The 16,359-nt window shown below is 37.9% G+C and overlaps 1 long non-coding RNA gene across 2 annotated transcripts in view; it reads right to left on the reverse strand.

The window, feature by feature from the left end:
- Positions 1–4,468: 4,468 nt before the first annotated feature.
- The window catches only part of LOC114486529 (uncharacterized), a 74,292-nt gene continuing 62,401 nt past the window's right edge, over positions 4,469–16,359 (reverse strand). For both annotated transcript variants that reach the window (XR_008617802.1, XR_003680390.1), the window contains exon 5: positions 4,469–4,557. This is a non-coding gene — a long non-coding RNA (uncharacterized lncRNA). The remainder of the gene's footprint in view (positions 4,558–16,359) is intronic.

Here is a 16,359-nt window from a genome sequence, read left to right on the forward strand (position 1 = left end):
CACCACTTTCCCCCCTTGTGTCCATACGTTTGTTCTCTACATCTGTGTCTCTATTTCTGCCCTGCAAACCGATTCATCTGTACCATTTTTCTAGGTTCCACATATATGCGTTAATATACGATATTTGTTTTTCTCTTTCTGACTTACTTCACTCTGTATGACAGACTCTAGATCCATCCACATCTCTATAAATGATCCAATTTCATTCCTTTTTATGGCTGAGTAATATTCCATTGTATATGTGTGCCACAACTTCTTTATCCATTCATCTGTCGATGGGCATTTAGGTTGCTTCCATGATCTGGCTATTGTAAATAGTGCTTCAGTGAACATTGGGGTGCACGTATCTTTTTGAGTTATGGTTTTCACTGGGTATATGCCCAGTACTGGGATTGCTGGGTCATATGGTAATTCTATTTTCAGTTGTTTAAGGAACCTCCATACAGTTCTCCATAGTGGCTGTATCAGTTTACATTCCCACCAACAGTGCAAGAAGCTTCCCTTTTCTCCACACCCTCTTCAGGATTTGTTGTTTGCAGATTTTCTGATGATGCCCATTCTAACTGGTGTGAGGTGATACCTCATTGAAGTTTTGATTTGCATTTCTCTAATAATTAGTGATGTTGAGCAGCTTTTCATGTGCTTTTTGGACATCTGCATGTCTTCTTTGGAGAAATGTCTATTTAGAGTGATGTTGAGCAGCTTTCCATGTGCTTCTTGGCCATCTGTATGTCTTCTTTGGAGAAATATCTATTTAGGTCTTCTGCCCATTTTTGGATTGGGTTGTTTGTTTTTTTAATATTGAGCTGCATGAGCTGTTTATATATTTTGGAGATTAATCCTTTGTCCGTTGATTTGTTTGCAAATATTTTCTCCCATTCTGAGGGTTGTCTTTCATCTTGTTTATAGTTTCCTTTGTTTTGCAAAAGCTTTTAAGTTTCATTAGGTGCCATTTGTTTATTTTGGTTTTTATTTCCATTACTCTAGGAGGTGGATCAAAAAAGATCTTGCTGTGATTTATGTCAAAGAGTGTTCTTCCTATGTTTTCCTCTAAGAACATTATTTATTAATTCATGCATAACTCAGAAGAATTTAACATGCTTTTATTAACGTCATTTCATCTAAATAGTAACCACTGTTAAGTAGAATTATTTTTAATTTACAGATGAGGATAAGGAAGTTTACATAGGCTTATATAGGCTAAGCAACTTGTTAGAGATAAGATCTAAAAGACCTTTTAGCACTAATTTTAAGTACTTTTGACCAACTGAGTTTGTCTTCTATAAGGGACAAACTCATATCCATCTCCATTGGACTCTTCTTCCCACCTGCAATGCAGTGACTTTATGCTACTCCCTAAGCTGCCAAAGGCCTCCTTGGCCCTCTGTGTGTATGCAGTCCTGCCCTCCAGGCTCTCCTCTACTCTTGCTCCATATAGCATGGATTTCTTATGCCCTAACTCATGAGGGCACTGCTCTCTGCTATGTAAAAGAAAGTTGATATAAAAAAGTATTCATGAGCTATAAGGGTATGTGGCCTTACATATTATTCATTCTGGAGTTCACATTGGCATTTTAAGAGCTTTCTGTGAACAAAAAGAACATAAAGAAGCAATTCTCTTTTTTTGTGTGTGGTACGCGGGCCTCTCACTGCTGTGGCCTCTCCCGTTGTGGAGCACAGGCTCCGGACGCGCAGGCCCAGCGGCCATGGCTCACGGGCCCAGCTGCTCCGCGGCATGTGGGATCTTCCCGGACCGGGGCACGAACCCGTGAACAAAAAGCTCTTAAAATGCCAAAAAAAATTTTTTTAAAGATTATATTTTTAAATTAGCACAAACTGGATCAGAATATACATATGCAAAAGCCTCTGAAGGGGCAGAAGTGCGCCCATGCCACCAACTGCTTCCCGGGAAGAAGGAAGCCCCCCTACCTTCTATCAGAAAGATGTGTCATTTAGTTGAATATGTTGGTTAAAATGGGGGATTCAAAAATAGATGGATAGATGGACAGACTGACAGACAGACAGATACTCTTTCACCAATCTTTTGATATATTACCAAAACCTAGTCCTTATATAGAGGCCTGCTAACGGTAATTTGGTGCCTTCTTTATGAATAAACCACATACTAAATAAAAGCTCCGTGGTTTCCAGTTATAGGTTTCTTTAAAACTAGAATACAACTTAGAGTCGGTTGTAAGTTGTATAAGTACAACATCTTTTTTTTTTTTTTTTTTTTTGCGGTACGTGGGCCTCTCACTGCTGTGGCCTCTCCCGTTGCGGTGCACAGGCTCCGGACGCGCAGGCTCAGCGGCCATGGCTCACGGGCCCAGCCACTCCGCGGCATGTGGGATCTTCCCGGACCGGGGCACAAACCCGTGTCCCCTGCATCGGCAGGCGGACCCTCAACCACTGCGCCACCAGGGAAGCCCTAGAGACTTTTTAAATTGTGGTAAGCTTTTTGGTTATAACAGTGCTTCCTACGGCTAGATGAACTTTAGAATTATTAGGAATGTCATTTTTTTTGTTTATTTATCCATGATAATAGAGATCATAAGAATCCTAGGATTTAAAAAGTATGAAACTCCCATGACTGGCTTTAAGAGGCTAAGTCTTATTGTTACAAAACATACATTAGCAAGACCCATATTTATTTGAATGTACATCTTGGGTCTGGGTCTATATCACAGCCTCTGTTCCCCAAAGATTTTTTTTTAAAAGTCAATACCAGCACAGAGACTGTCTGATCATCCAGATTGTTGGCTCAAAGACCTGCTGAGTACTACGAACCCATGTGCATCAGAGGTGGAAAGGGAAGAAGTAAGATGAAAAGAAGTCTGAAGATGTGCACAGAGGAAGAAAAGGATGAAAATCAAGAAAGAAATTTTTGTAACTATAAATAATATTTTTCTCATGGTGGAAAGACATGGGTTCTGAAGGCTAGTCCAATAAAAAGAGTTTCAAAGAAGATCTGAGTAATGTTCACCTTTCTGGATTAAGTTTATCTCTTCCCCAAATTATGAAATTTATGAAATCTTAGAGTTTTAAAGTTGGAGAATACTTTAATATGCATATTGTCCAACCTTTCATTCAATATAAAAATCTATAATATCTGCAATTTATGATCATTTAGGGTCTACTTAAGCCCATGGTTGATTCTATTAGATTTCCTTCTCTAAGACATCCACTAACTTTCCTTAGTTCTGACAACATTTGAAGCTAAAAGAATAAACCTATTTCCTCCTCCACATATCACCATTTCAAATGACTCAAGGAAATCATATTCAATAATTTTCCTTTTACCAAGCTAAAGTTTATTTTCCTTCCACCACTAAGCTTTTTTGCAGTTAACTCCCCTATACATCTGGATATATAAGCTTCAGAATATTTATTTTAGAGCAAAACAATAAAAACTCCTTTCTCTGAAGCCAGTCTTGACAAATCCTTTAAATTTCCTAGAGAAATAAATCAACAAAGAATATTTCTGATAACTGTAGTATAATGTTTAAAACAATGTAGAAAGACTTGATTTTAGGGATTGAGATTCAACTCTCCAACTTGTTCAATGCTGTAACTTTAAGAATTTGCTACATCTTGTGAGAGAGAAAAAGGATCAAGGAGCTGGAAAATTCTGAGTAAACATTAGTTCACACCTTTTAATCACAGATATGTCTTGTGTAATATTAGATGCAATGTGAAACTGCTAGTGTTGAAGAAATTATAACCAAAAAAGAAGGGAAAAGATTTTTACTTTCCAATACACACCCAAAAAGAAGCAAGTTGATTTCTACCTTGACCTTGTCACAGGGAACTTTACAACTTATACGAGAGTTGCCAATTGAAGTACCTCTATCATCATCGGTAAAAAGGCAAGTCTTTTCTGGGCATATTTTTGTTACTATGGGAGAAAAAAAATTTTAATCTCTTTTAGCTATGAAAATGTCAATATAATCAAAGTAGGCAGCCAAAAGCCAACTTTTCTCCTATGGCTTAGCAAATGTTGACCTTGAATAATCCCTTCAAGTGCAGAGATGGGGTGGAACAGGGGGATGAAATCTATTTGCCAAAAGGTCTCAGATACCCTCTGGGTTATTCTTTTTTTTATATACAATCATCTTAGCCACATTTGAGGAGGGCATTGGAGAATATACTCTCCTTGCTTGCTGAGCAGCTTCGCCAGCTGTCTCCTGCAGCCTAGAATCTCAGTCACAATCTCTTAGTCCAGGTTGGCCTGGCTGTGCTCTTGTCAATGCATTCTTGAGCAATATAGGGGAAGGGGAAAAAAGTTATTATGGGATCATATGAAATCATGTGCGTGAAACTTTTGAAAATTATAAAGCACTGTAGAATTTAAAGAACCTTTCATTCAACCAAAAAAAATCATAAATAAATAAACCGATAAATAAAAACTCAGAAGTGGTTTAAATACTTCAACAAGAATATCCATGGCATGATGGTTTTATGGGTGTTCCACCAGGATGATGCGAACTCCCTGTAACTCCTACTCATTGGTTCTTACTTAGTGCTCAGAGTTCTTTATTGTAGAGTGGACGCAGTAACCTAGGAAAATACAACAATAAGTATAGAAACATTCTCCAGTTCTTCTGTAAAGTTTAATGTGCCTATTAACACCTGAAGAAAATATTAACATAAGAAATAATTGATAAATTGGGTAATCGGCACTTTTGCACCATTTTTTTTGAACTCTTAGATTTTCAGTATTTTAAAACATAGATGGTTTCTTAATGACCTGTTATTTTATTTTATTCAAAAAAGTTAAAAAAATTCACCTCTGAAAACAGGAATGACCCTGTGTTATTTAAAACTAGGACTGATTAATATTGCATTATGTTTCTCAGGCAATTCTGCCACAGTGAGGAATTGGTTAAAGTGTGAAGCATAAAGACAGCAAATAGACATTCAAAATTAGCATTTTAAAACTACATTAATCAAGAGCTCAAGATGTACAAGGTATTATATGATTAACAAGCATTTTTCTCCAGACTACATTTTAGAAAAAATTCTAGATAGAGAGAATTTATTTAACATACACCTTTCCAACAAACCAAATTATATCACTTTCATATAGTAATTTTCCTATTCTACTTTGTGGACATGATGATGATATTTTACTTAATCTGACATGACACGCTCTCTTTGAGTTTCAAAGGCAAATAAGCCTGACAAGTAGCCTCAGACTTGCTTCCAGCATTGTAACTTTGGTTAGATTCCTAGGCATAAGCAGCCACTTTAACAGAGCTGTGCTTGCCTATCTGTGAGGACTTTAAAGTCATATGGAAATCCCATCATAATCCCAGAACACCTTCATCTACTTCCCCAAATTATCTCTTCTTGCTACACTGCTTTTACAAAAGTAGTGATTTCTGGTGTGACTGGGAAGTATTTAAAGAACACTTTAGCCAACTGATCCCACGAACAAAACTATTATTCAATATAAATATTAATATGATATAGGCTTTTTAAAAAGTGATTCATAATGAAGCATTCTAGATCATGTGAACTAGCAGTTCATAATTTTAAATCATATTTAAAATGGGAAAATAAATTGTTATTTTAACTATAACAGCCGTTTCCATTTTTAATTTGATTTGATTGCTTCAAATGACAGATTTTTTTCAGTTTTTCTGTTTTCCCAAATTTAAGACAACATCTGGCATTATCCGGCACTAATTTCCTACCTGGGATTTTTAAACTTGAGTATTAGGGGAGAAATTGAATTTTAATTCTTTCAATTCTACTGATTACTGGATCCTCTGATGATTGAAAAAAAGGCTAGATTTGAAAGTTTGAGGTTCTCAGATAATTATAACCATAGAAACATAAAAACATGCACTAAATGGTTTTATCTAAAGACCTCAAGTTTGAATGATTGATAAGAATGACAAAAATCACAGACAATCAAAAGGAGAGAAAAAAAAATGTATACTGCTATATGAAGGTATACACAGGATCTATCCCTGGGTATGATCTGTGTCACCTACAAATTGGTCAGCTAGATTCAACATCAATACTAGAAAACTCAAATTCTGATTATATAGCATAAAGTTCAAGTTCCTTGTTCTTGCATAAACTAGTGATACTACTTAACACTTTGTTTACCCTTCCTATTAAGTCTACCCTAGATTCTAGCCAAAATGCATATCATTGTTCCTGCAAATATTCCCTACTACTGTTTCTGTACCTTGGCTAACATTTTCCCTCTGCATGGAATTCCTGTCAATATCCACTTAACCTTCAAGAAGTTTGACCAACTGTCACAACTTGCCTGCAACTGTCCCAGTTTGTCCAGGACTCTCCTGGTTTTAGCTCTGAAAGTCCAACATCCCTGGAACACTCTTCATCCCAAGCAAACTAGGATAGTTCGCTCTACCTTCAGGACCAAGCCTAATGACCTTCATTCTTTCTCTGCTTTATCAGCCCACTCACTTGAATGTACACTAGAACTTGTCACTCTCTAAAAGTGCTTCACCACTGAATGTTTAAAACCTACTGTCTCTGCCACCAATTAAAAAAATACCATGCCTTTCACACTTCTTTACACTAAAAAAAAAAAAAAATCTCATATCAATTGACTCCTTCCTTGCACCAGGTATTTTTTGTACTCCACACAAATTTATATTCTGCTTTTCTGCCACCTCGTCTCTGTACCAGGAGCCTCACTGATATACTGTCACAACCAGTCAGTATCCCTTGAAACTCTGATTTTGGATGGATTCAGTCAATGAGCCTTAGGCATGAAATCAGAGGGTGGCAGGAGAATGAGATGAGGAATGTATTCTGTCTCTTTCCACTACCCAAGGCCATATTCTATTTTCAGCCACCTTCTCCAATAGTGAAACTCTCTCATCCTCTCTTTCTCTCTGCCTCTCCCTCCCACTCTTTGTCTTTGTGTGTTTCATCCTTTCTCTCTCTCTCTCTCTCTCCACTTCCTTCTTCTGTAACCTTTTAGGCCTAGGGAACGTAACAACTCCCCTCTATTGATAGATCTTAGGAGCTTTACCATGCTTTATTAATTGCCCAAATATTAGTATATAAACTCTTACCTCTTTTAAGAATATTATATTCTATTTTCTACTAGAATCTGACTGATATATCCATTTTCTCCAAATTTATAAATCCTGTTAGATGTACTTCCTTCCAAATCCAATTTGAGAATTCACATTTCAATCTCTGTCTCACCAGCGTCCTTAACTATCTAACCTTCTAGTCCTTCTGATTGTGTCCATCTAGCAATTTCTCTAAATTTCATCATACCAATAATATTCTTCCTTTTTTTTTTTTTTTTCTTCGGTACGTGGGCCTCTCACTGCTGTGGCCTCTCCCGTTGCGGTGCACAGGCTCCGGACGCGTAGGCTCAGCGGCCATGGCTCACGGGCCCAGCCGCTCCGCGGCATGTGGGATCCTCCCGGACCGGGGCACGAACCCGTGTCCCCTGCATCGGCAGGCGGACTCTCAACCACTGCGCCACCAGGGAAGCCCTATTCTTCCTTTTTTATTGTTACCCTGGTGGTTGAACCTATCTGGTAAAAATCACACGTTGAAGCAGATTAGTAACTCTTGAAGTAAAGAGGCAAGTATGTCAGGAGTCACAGGGCTGGAGGCCTGAGTAGATTAAAGGAAGAGGCAGATAGCCTTTGGCCTGCCTCCCTCTCCCTAGAATAAAACTCAAACCAACAAAGTCATGCACAGGGAACCGTCCTGAAGCCCATTTACTAAAACTGTGAGCAGTGTCATGGATGGTCAAGCAGAAAAGACAACTTAATATTAAGCCACTAAATATCGAGGTTTGGCTGCTTAAATATCACCCACTTGTGGTCAGGAGCATCCTAGAGCAGGAGGCCTTGCTGATCATTTAGATAGGACTTAATAGTGAAAAAGAGTAAAGTAGTAGGAAGAGGAAAGAAGAGGCAGATAGAGCCTGGAGCAATTATTCAGAATCTGGAAACGTCTAACTCCAGATCATATTTGTATCCTTGAAATAGCTTATAAATCATAGAAAATTTAAGAAAAAAGAGAGTTAAAGACACTGAATGACACTAAATTTAACTTATTCTAAAAAGAGCATAAAAACCTTGCAAAAACTGTTATTTTGAGGAACTAGAGAAAAACCATTCCCTCTCAAATTACAATAGTCAAACCATGAGCAGTTTCTTGGAAATCATCCCCGCTGTTGATCCAAGCATGTCTTTGAACAAAGGCACTTGTATCCATAGTATTTGGAGATTTCATTATGAGTGACTGTCATTTCTATTAAAAATGAAGTTAGTTGAGGCTACTCCCACTGGCTGTGATCTGGCCATCATACTAGTAACATGAGGTAAGTTTATTTTTCTAAGCTAACACCGGGCATGAATACACAAGTCACTGCATTTATTAAGAGGAAAACAAAAGCTTAAGGAACCAAGAATCCTGTGAGCTACGTGTACTAGAAACCTTTTTATCACGGTTCCTATTTAGATTTCACCAATGAGAGGTACTTATTAGAAAGACACACGCCATTATTCTCCTTCTAAATGGTCAGATGTGTGGGCTTTGCAGATGGGAAGTTTTGCTAAAGCCCCCAGGTGTCCTCCCATGAGTCACCCGCCTTGGTGTTAATATAGCTGTGCCCATCATGGATGTGTTTTCTGAATTTCCTGAGCCAGATAACAAGAGTAACACGCTGATTCACAGAAAACTATCAGAGAACATTAGAGTGATGGCTTTCCCTGACCTTTACTCCTCCAGCTTTTCCAATAATTTTTAAAGCAGTTTCTTCCCCAGTATTAAAATCTTCCTTCTGCAAATACTTAGTTTTCCTGACCAAAATTTTGAAAGGGATGAGGTGTCTTTCCCATGATCACACAGCTAACCAAACATTTTCTTATTCTATAAAACAGAATTACTAATACTACACAAAATACTAAAACAGTATACCTCTGTCTCATAGCAAGGTGGGAGTGAAAAGGGACTGTTCCAGTGGAAAAGTGGAGCAAAGAAGGCAGAGCAGTTAACTGCCACCCTCTCCCTAAAAGTGGATTGACCATCAAAGATTAAGAATGAGCAGGAGAGGGGCTTCCCTGGTGGTGCAGTGGTTGAGGGTCCGCCTGCCGATGCAGGGGACATGGGTTCGTGCCCCGGTCCAGGAAGATCCCACATGCTGCGGATCGGCTGGGCCGTGAGCCATGGCCGCTGAGCCTGCGCGTCCAGAGCCTGTGCTCCACAACGGGAGAGGCCACAACAGTGAGAGGCCCGCGTACCGAAAAAAAAAAAAAGAATGAGCAGGAGAATGCAAAAATCATTAATTCCCAGGCAAAACTGGAACACAGAGAGAGAGAGATCAAAAAGACTAAGGAAAACAATAACTGGCCAAGAGAATTTTGTTCTCTAGGAGTCTTGCTCTAAGGTTCAAGTATGGGTCATTTGCTTCCATCCAAATCAATGTCACCTTTCTCCTTAGAATTTCATGGTTGTTCATCTCAGTGGTCTCTTTCTCACATTCTTTGGAAATTACAGGTGAGTAGTTGAGAAGCCATGTACGATGTGGGGTAGGAAGAGGTACCTCACTGGCTACTGAGTTAAATTCCCTTTTGTGACTATATAGATATTCTTTGGGTTTAGGAGAAAATGGTAGAGCAAGTATAGCAATTCCTTTGTGGTTTGTTTGATTTTTTCTTCAAGGAAAACAGAGAAATTATATTGATATATTCAGGGTTCAGTAATAAATATATTTTCCTCTTCAAATATATCTGACAAGAGGAATGTATCATATTCCTAGTTATTTACTATTTTATATAACTAAAAAAATGAAGGCATTGAATAACTTAGACTTTCAGTCCTCTGATCAGGACTTAAAAGTAATTGAAGCTATCAGAGATGAATCTCGATTCCCATTTCTGATAATTAGCCTTGGAGGAGAGGAGCTATTTATGAGAAGTTTTGCATCTCATAGACAGGTGTTGGGGACTAGAAACATGAGGGAAAGAGAAAATGCTTTTAGCTGAAAGAATCCCCATCATAGAATAGGTTGCTACGGTGTACATTTGGATAATGCCTTGACACCCACCTTCAGCCTCTTAACTTTCCTCATAAGAATGAGAATAAAGCACAGCAAACTGGGGCCCTGTGCAACCAAGTCACATCCCATTCACTGCCAACCGCTTGTGCCCTGACACAGAAGTTTCCCATAGGGAGAATCACCTCCCTTAAAGCCAAGAGCAGGAGGTTCAGTGTTGGATTAATAGTATCCTTACTTTTCCATTTTTGTTTAAATAGATAGGCCTCTTTACTTTTCTCGTGCGTAATTTTAAGATTGCTTAATTCAGTGGAAATAAGCAGGTGGAGTAGAGAGTACTGCAATAGATGTTAACAGTAAACCAGCCCAGGAGTCATTCTGCAACAGCTTACATGTACATTTCTCTCCTCTGGAGTTGTCTCCCCTAAAGGTAAATTATTTTTCATCCAGAGTTTTAAATTAGTACACAAAATAAGGAAAATTCCCAACAATTATCATTTCATAGGTAAGTGTCTGGTAAAGAAGGAAATAACACACAATTCTTTCTGGCAGGGTAGTGAGAAAGGTGGTCCCTGGAGCAAACAGGGATAGACACCATGGGTTGCCATTTTTTACCCCACCAAAGCCCTCTGCAGGTTGAACTATTTGTTGTGACATATTCAGAGAAGAGCTAGGGCTTGACATTTTGCTTGCAGATCACTTCTGTATGCTCCTCTGTTGCAGGCTGGTTTTCTAGAAGCAGCCACAGAGGAAGAATGTGGCATGCAGGATAACTGTGAACGTATGTGGAGGGGAAGGATGCAGGATGGAGCAGAGAGAGCAGTTGAATAGCAACGCAGTCGCCACAAAGCCTCAACTAACCCCGTGTAGAGCTCTGGAGCACAGATGGCCCACTCCTTGGTGAACCAAGATGGCCAGGCCTTTAGACCCCACCGTGAGGCAGACACTGAAGGGGCGAACAGCTGGACCCTGTCTGCTGATAGCTGGAACAAGCCCCCCCGTGAGGGAGATCCAGCCAGTGCATTTCCATCTCACCACAGTCCCCTGCACGTATTAATCACAGATGTTGTTCAACAGAAATTAGAGAGACACTTCTAGCTATGTTTTACCTTCAAGTTCAGAATCATTTATCTAGTTTGATCCCAAGTAATAAATAAGGACATCTACTCTCAGAGATTATGAACTGTTTAAATTTTCTGTGTTATTCCTGATATAATTTAGGTACACAAATTAATTAAAACATTATTACAGTCCAACCAAATGGAACTTTTAAGCATATCTATGACATTTAAAAATAAGTTTAATTTTACTAGACAGCTTCTCTGAACCAGCTCTTGGCTTCATATGGTTTCATTGAATCTACTCCTGGCTTTGAAACTTAGATTTATCAGGCCTGTCAAGTCAAAGATATGCCTCTCTTTTTAAAAATGGTTCTATCTTGAATGATGTGTAGAGCACAATTACGGGGTAATGTCATCAGCTGCGGCCATTGTTGATGCGAACTCTGCAGAATGCTGAGTACTGAGGGTTCAGCGGATTTAGCTTACCCACTTCAAAAGCTGGCAGAACACAAAGAATCTGTGCTCACTGGCTCTCAGTAATTGTGCAGCCAACAGTGGACTGGAAGGTCACCCACTGAAAAGAGCTAGAGGGCTTGAATAGCATCTTTTTAATGGCCTTTTTTATTCGAATTTATTTTGATTGAGCAGTTTCAACATAAGATGGGTTTGTGCGTGAGTTTAACAAGATGGCTAGATTTCCTCCCTTATTAAGTTTTTATATTGGTCAAAAAATTAGATTGTTTTGGTCATTGCCTCCCTTTATTTATTTATTACTTATTTATTTTTTGTTCAGAACACTCTACTTTGAAATTTTCCTATTTGAATGAGAGTTATTTCCAACTTTTCTAAACATCTGTCAGTGCACTGCAATACAGTGCCAGTTGTGATTTTGTGTGTGTGTGTGTGTGTGTATTTTAATTTTGGCAATTCCATTCCAATCATCCCTGCTTGGCTGGATCTTAAAAAATAGACATTGTTATAACCCAGGGTCTGATTTATATCCTACTGATTAGAGTATGATGATTCTTGGGATTATCCCAACATCTACAGTATCCCTAAAATGATGTGATGCTTCATTTCAGAAATGAAGACTCTTCATATAATTCATTTTTTAAACTTTCTGGCCCAATTTAGTCTTTGCATCTTTGATATAGAATGCTTGAGGACATAAGAAGACTGGTAGATGAAACCATTTTTTATCAAATCTAAGATGCCATTGACTGTAACATGAAAACCAATTTCAGAGATATTAATACATGAAAAACTGATGGAATGTAGTATTATGAAACACTTGTTGCCCCTGAGCATCATATTTTCCTCAATAGGCTTTAATTAATAAATTTCTTACAAGGAGTTTTATATATACAATCCTGATTTATTGCTACATATAGCAAACTCTGACAAGGATAGAACTAAGTGTGGCCCACAGTGAGCAGATATATCAATATACCATAGCCAGTCATGAGAGCAAGAAAAATTTCAGTAGAATCCAGTTGGCTGACCTAAAACAATAATGGTTATTAGAACACAGTTACACAGTTTCACATAATAGGACAACACTAAGCAGACTTTGGAGTTATTAGTCAAACATGAAGCAACTATATTGATTCTGGTGACAGCAACAAAGTACAGTTAGACAAGCTATGGAGCTGAACATTTAAATGTCCCAAGGTTTCAGGAAAGGAGTACTGTTTTAGTACTAAGGAGAGTGTCAAAGAAGTTACTGCTTTCATAAAGATATCAATTCACCCTCTCAAGAACAAACAGAAAAAGAGAGAGACAGACAAATGGACAGACTCTTTATACTGGGTATTTAATGCACCCATAGTGGAACCATGTTGTTTGCAATGAACTATAACTAGTTTCAGTAAAACATTCACTTCCTAGGGCATAGAAATACTCTCATTCCACCCTGGAGTATCTGGCACACATATCTATAGAGAAATCCACACTGTCCATTCTGGATTTCTTTCATGAGTCAAGGTATCTCAGAGACTTCATTGGACTGGACTCTGGAAAAAGAATAGTTCTAGCTTCCTAGAATGAGGCCCTGTCTCTTCAGTACCAGAGCCCTCATCACAAGTAAGTAAGTTGTTCTCTGGAACAGGACTGTGGGGTCCTTGGCATAAGAATCCTGACAGTCATTTGCTATCATGAAGTGTACATGTAAGAAGACATGCCAGTGTTGGTGGCTTATTACTGAGTCAGTCCACAGTTTAGAACCATGAACAAACATAAAGAAAAATAAACATTTTTATCATATACACCAGGAGTCGTACCAAGATTCATAGAAATTTCTCCATATCCAATTACTTGGGGCAATCTAAGCAATGACTGCGCATCTAGGCAAAGATGATTTGAACTTCTGACAATTTAAGGAAAGCCCAGAATTCTGCAATTAACAAAACAGATAACCTATCAAACTCAATTATATTTACCTATCACTACTGAATAGAAAGAAGATGTTTAAGATAAACTACACAAAGTATATTCTTTTACTTTAAATCAGGTTGGAAGAGAAAAATATAAAAATATCAATGTATAATAACAATTGAGAAAAAAGACATAAGAGGCTACAGTATAAGATAGATATGTAGTTTAATCTTGTGTCATGAACAACTGAAACCTTTTTTTACTGTTCTTAGATAATGATGTGTGCCTCAAAATAATTCTGGAAAGCACTGAAGAGAAGTTATGAGAGAGCAAAACCATGGGAGCTATTTGCATATTAAATGAAATGAGGAACAGTGATGGGAGAATCACCCTTTATGACCTCTAAGGGCTAGTTCCAGCATCCATAGGACTCATCTTGTGAGTTCGAGTTTTAATATTACTTTCTGCAAGTGTCATGCCACAGAGATAAGTGAAGAAATACAAAAAGAAATATACAGCCTTTAAAAAGAAGAACTAAAAGAGAAAATTTAATTGGCACATTTTAAAAATGTATCCCGTCTCACAGAACTCCCCCTTTTGCTTGATTTGTTTTCCAATATTCCCATATAAAGAGGAAAAGTGAGTTATATTTTTGTATTATGCTACTGTTTCCATCAATATCTTCTGTGTAGTATTTACTGCTTTGATGTTGGTATTTTATATCTGAGCATATGAAGGAGCAAATAAAATATGGCAACACATTATTTTAAAGCCAGCACTTAAAGGGCTATAAATGGAGCATATCTCTTGTGGCAAAAGGGGAAGAATTGCCGTAAAACTGTTTGCATTTATTTTGCTCCTTTTCTGTCCTAAGTATGTTTGAAAATTTTTGTAAATGAAATTAAAATAATTACTCATAGGAATTTTGTAATAAACCATCTTCATTATTTAATATTTGCTCTTGGTGCTAAACTGATGCCAGGTTTGACAAGTTGATGCATTTTCCAAAGTTACTGTAAGATAATTAGATCCACTAAGCTGTAAATCTTCTTATGACAGGGATTCTATCTAATCTAAACCAATATTTAAACCAATATATCCTTCTCTCTATTAGAGTTTATCAACATATAGTGAACTCAAATGTTTACAGAGAAGGAAATAGTGGTCAGTCATAATGATGGTGACAACAGTGTCATTATTCAGAAACAGTATAGCACCTTTATTTATATTTAGCTATTTTCCTAATTAAGGCTATATATTTAAAATATTCTACATCATTTGGTCTATTGTCTCCCCCATTCTATTTCTGAACCTACTTAAATTAAATTAAAAGAAACCTGCATTATAGCTACCTATGCTGACCAATTTAATCACCATTCAGTAAACATAAGCAAAGAACTAAGTATCACCAGAGATGATCTGGGGACCTCCTTACATGGAAAAAGAAATCCCAATGTGAGCAAACACAGTAACACACTCTAAATTAAAATAAATCATTTGGAGGATAAAATCAAACTTCCAAAAAAATTCTGAGTAAATTACTTACCTTAAACCTTAGCTGGTTGGCATGGTAACCAGGACACTGTGTCTGTTCCAGCTAGCTTCATCTCCTAAACCATAGCTACATGCATACATTCATCTCCACAACATTAGCTAGCATGTGCCCAGACAGGCAATTGACTGCTGGGCACTCTACTGCCTGGAACACATCATCGAGCCAAGCAACAAGACTCTTGTGGTTTAGGGGAGGTGACTCCTTTACCACCTTCAGTGAGATGGATGATAGAGAGCACATCTCCAAAGTACAGTAGCCCCTTCTTATCTGCAGGTGATACATTCCAAGACCCCCAGTGGATGCCTGAAATGGCAAACAATACCAAACCCTATATATACTATGTTTTTCCCTGTACATACATACCTATGATAAAGTTTAATTTATAAATTAGGCCCAGTAAGAGATTAACAATAACTAATAATAAAATAGAATAATTATAACAATATGCAGTTGAACCTTGAACAACAGTTCGAACTGCATGGGTCCACTTACACGTGGCGATTTTCTGCTAAATATGCAATACAATACTACATAATCCGAGGTTGGCGGAATTCTTGGATGCAGAACCACAGATATGGAGGGCTGACTGTAAAATCATATGCAGAATTTTGACTGCAATGAGGTTGGCATCCCTAACCCTAGTGTTGTTCAAGGACCAGCTCCACTTTAATAAAAGTTATGTGAATCTCCCTCTCTCTCTCAAATACGCACTGTGGCAATAACTTTTGTAGTTTGAGGGTTTGAGGTGCAAAAAGGAAAACTATTACAAATTTCTTTTTCTTTCTTCACAATTTCACAGGTAGAAGATTGTTCTTACTGTAGATCTTAGCAACCTCAGCATAGGAATTTTTTCTTTCTTTATTAAGTCAAGAGGTTTTACCTTTTCACTTAAAGGAAGCACCTTACAGCTTTTCTTTGGCACATCCAAATTGCCAGTATGAGTACGACAGCTTCTCTTTGGCATATCTGAATTGGCAGCATCAGTACTCTCCTGCTTTGGGGCCATTATTAAGCAAAATAAGGGTTACTTGTACACAAGCACTGCAATACCATGACAGTCGATCTATAACCAAGATGGCTACTAAGTGACTGTCACTAACAGGCAGGATACATGGGAAAAAGGGACAATTCACATTCCAGGTTGGGCAGTGCAGGATGGCAAGAGATTTCATTACACTACCCAGAATGGCATACAATTTAAAACTTATGAGTTGTTATTTCTGGAATTTTCCATTTAATATTTTCGGAACACAGTTGACCACGGGTAACTCAAACCACAGAAAGCAAAACCGCAGTTGAGGAGGGCCTACTATACTGTTTGGGACCTGAAACCCACATTTAAAAAAAAATAATAAATT

The sequence above is a fragment of the Physeter macrocephalus genome, chromosome 7 (assembly GCF_002837175.3).
Source record: "Physeter macrocephalus isolate SW-GA chromosome 7, ASM283717v5, whole genome shotgun sequence".
NCBI classification, from domain to species: domain Eukaryota; kingdom Metazoa; phylum Chordata; class Mammalia; order Artiodactyla; family Physeteridae; genus Physeter; species Physeter macrocephalus.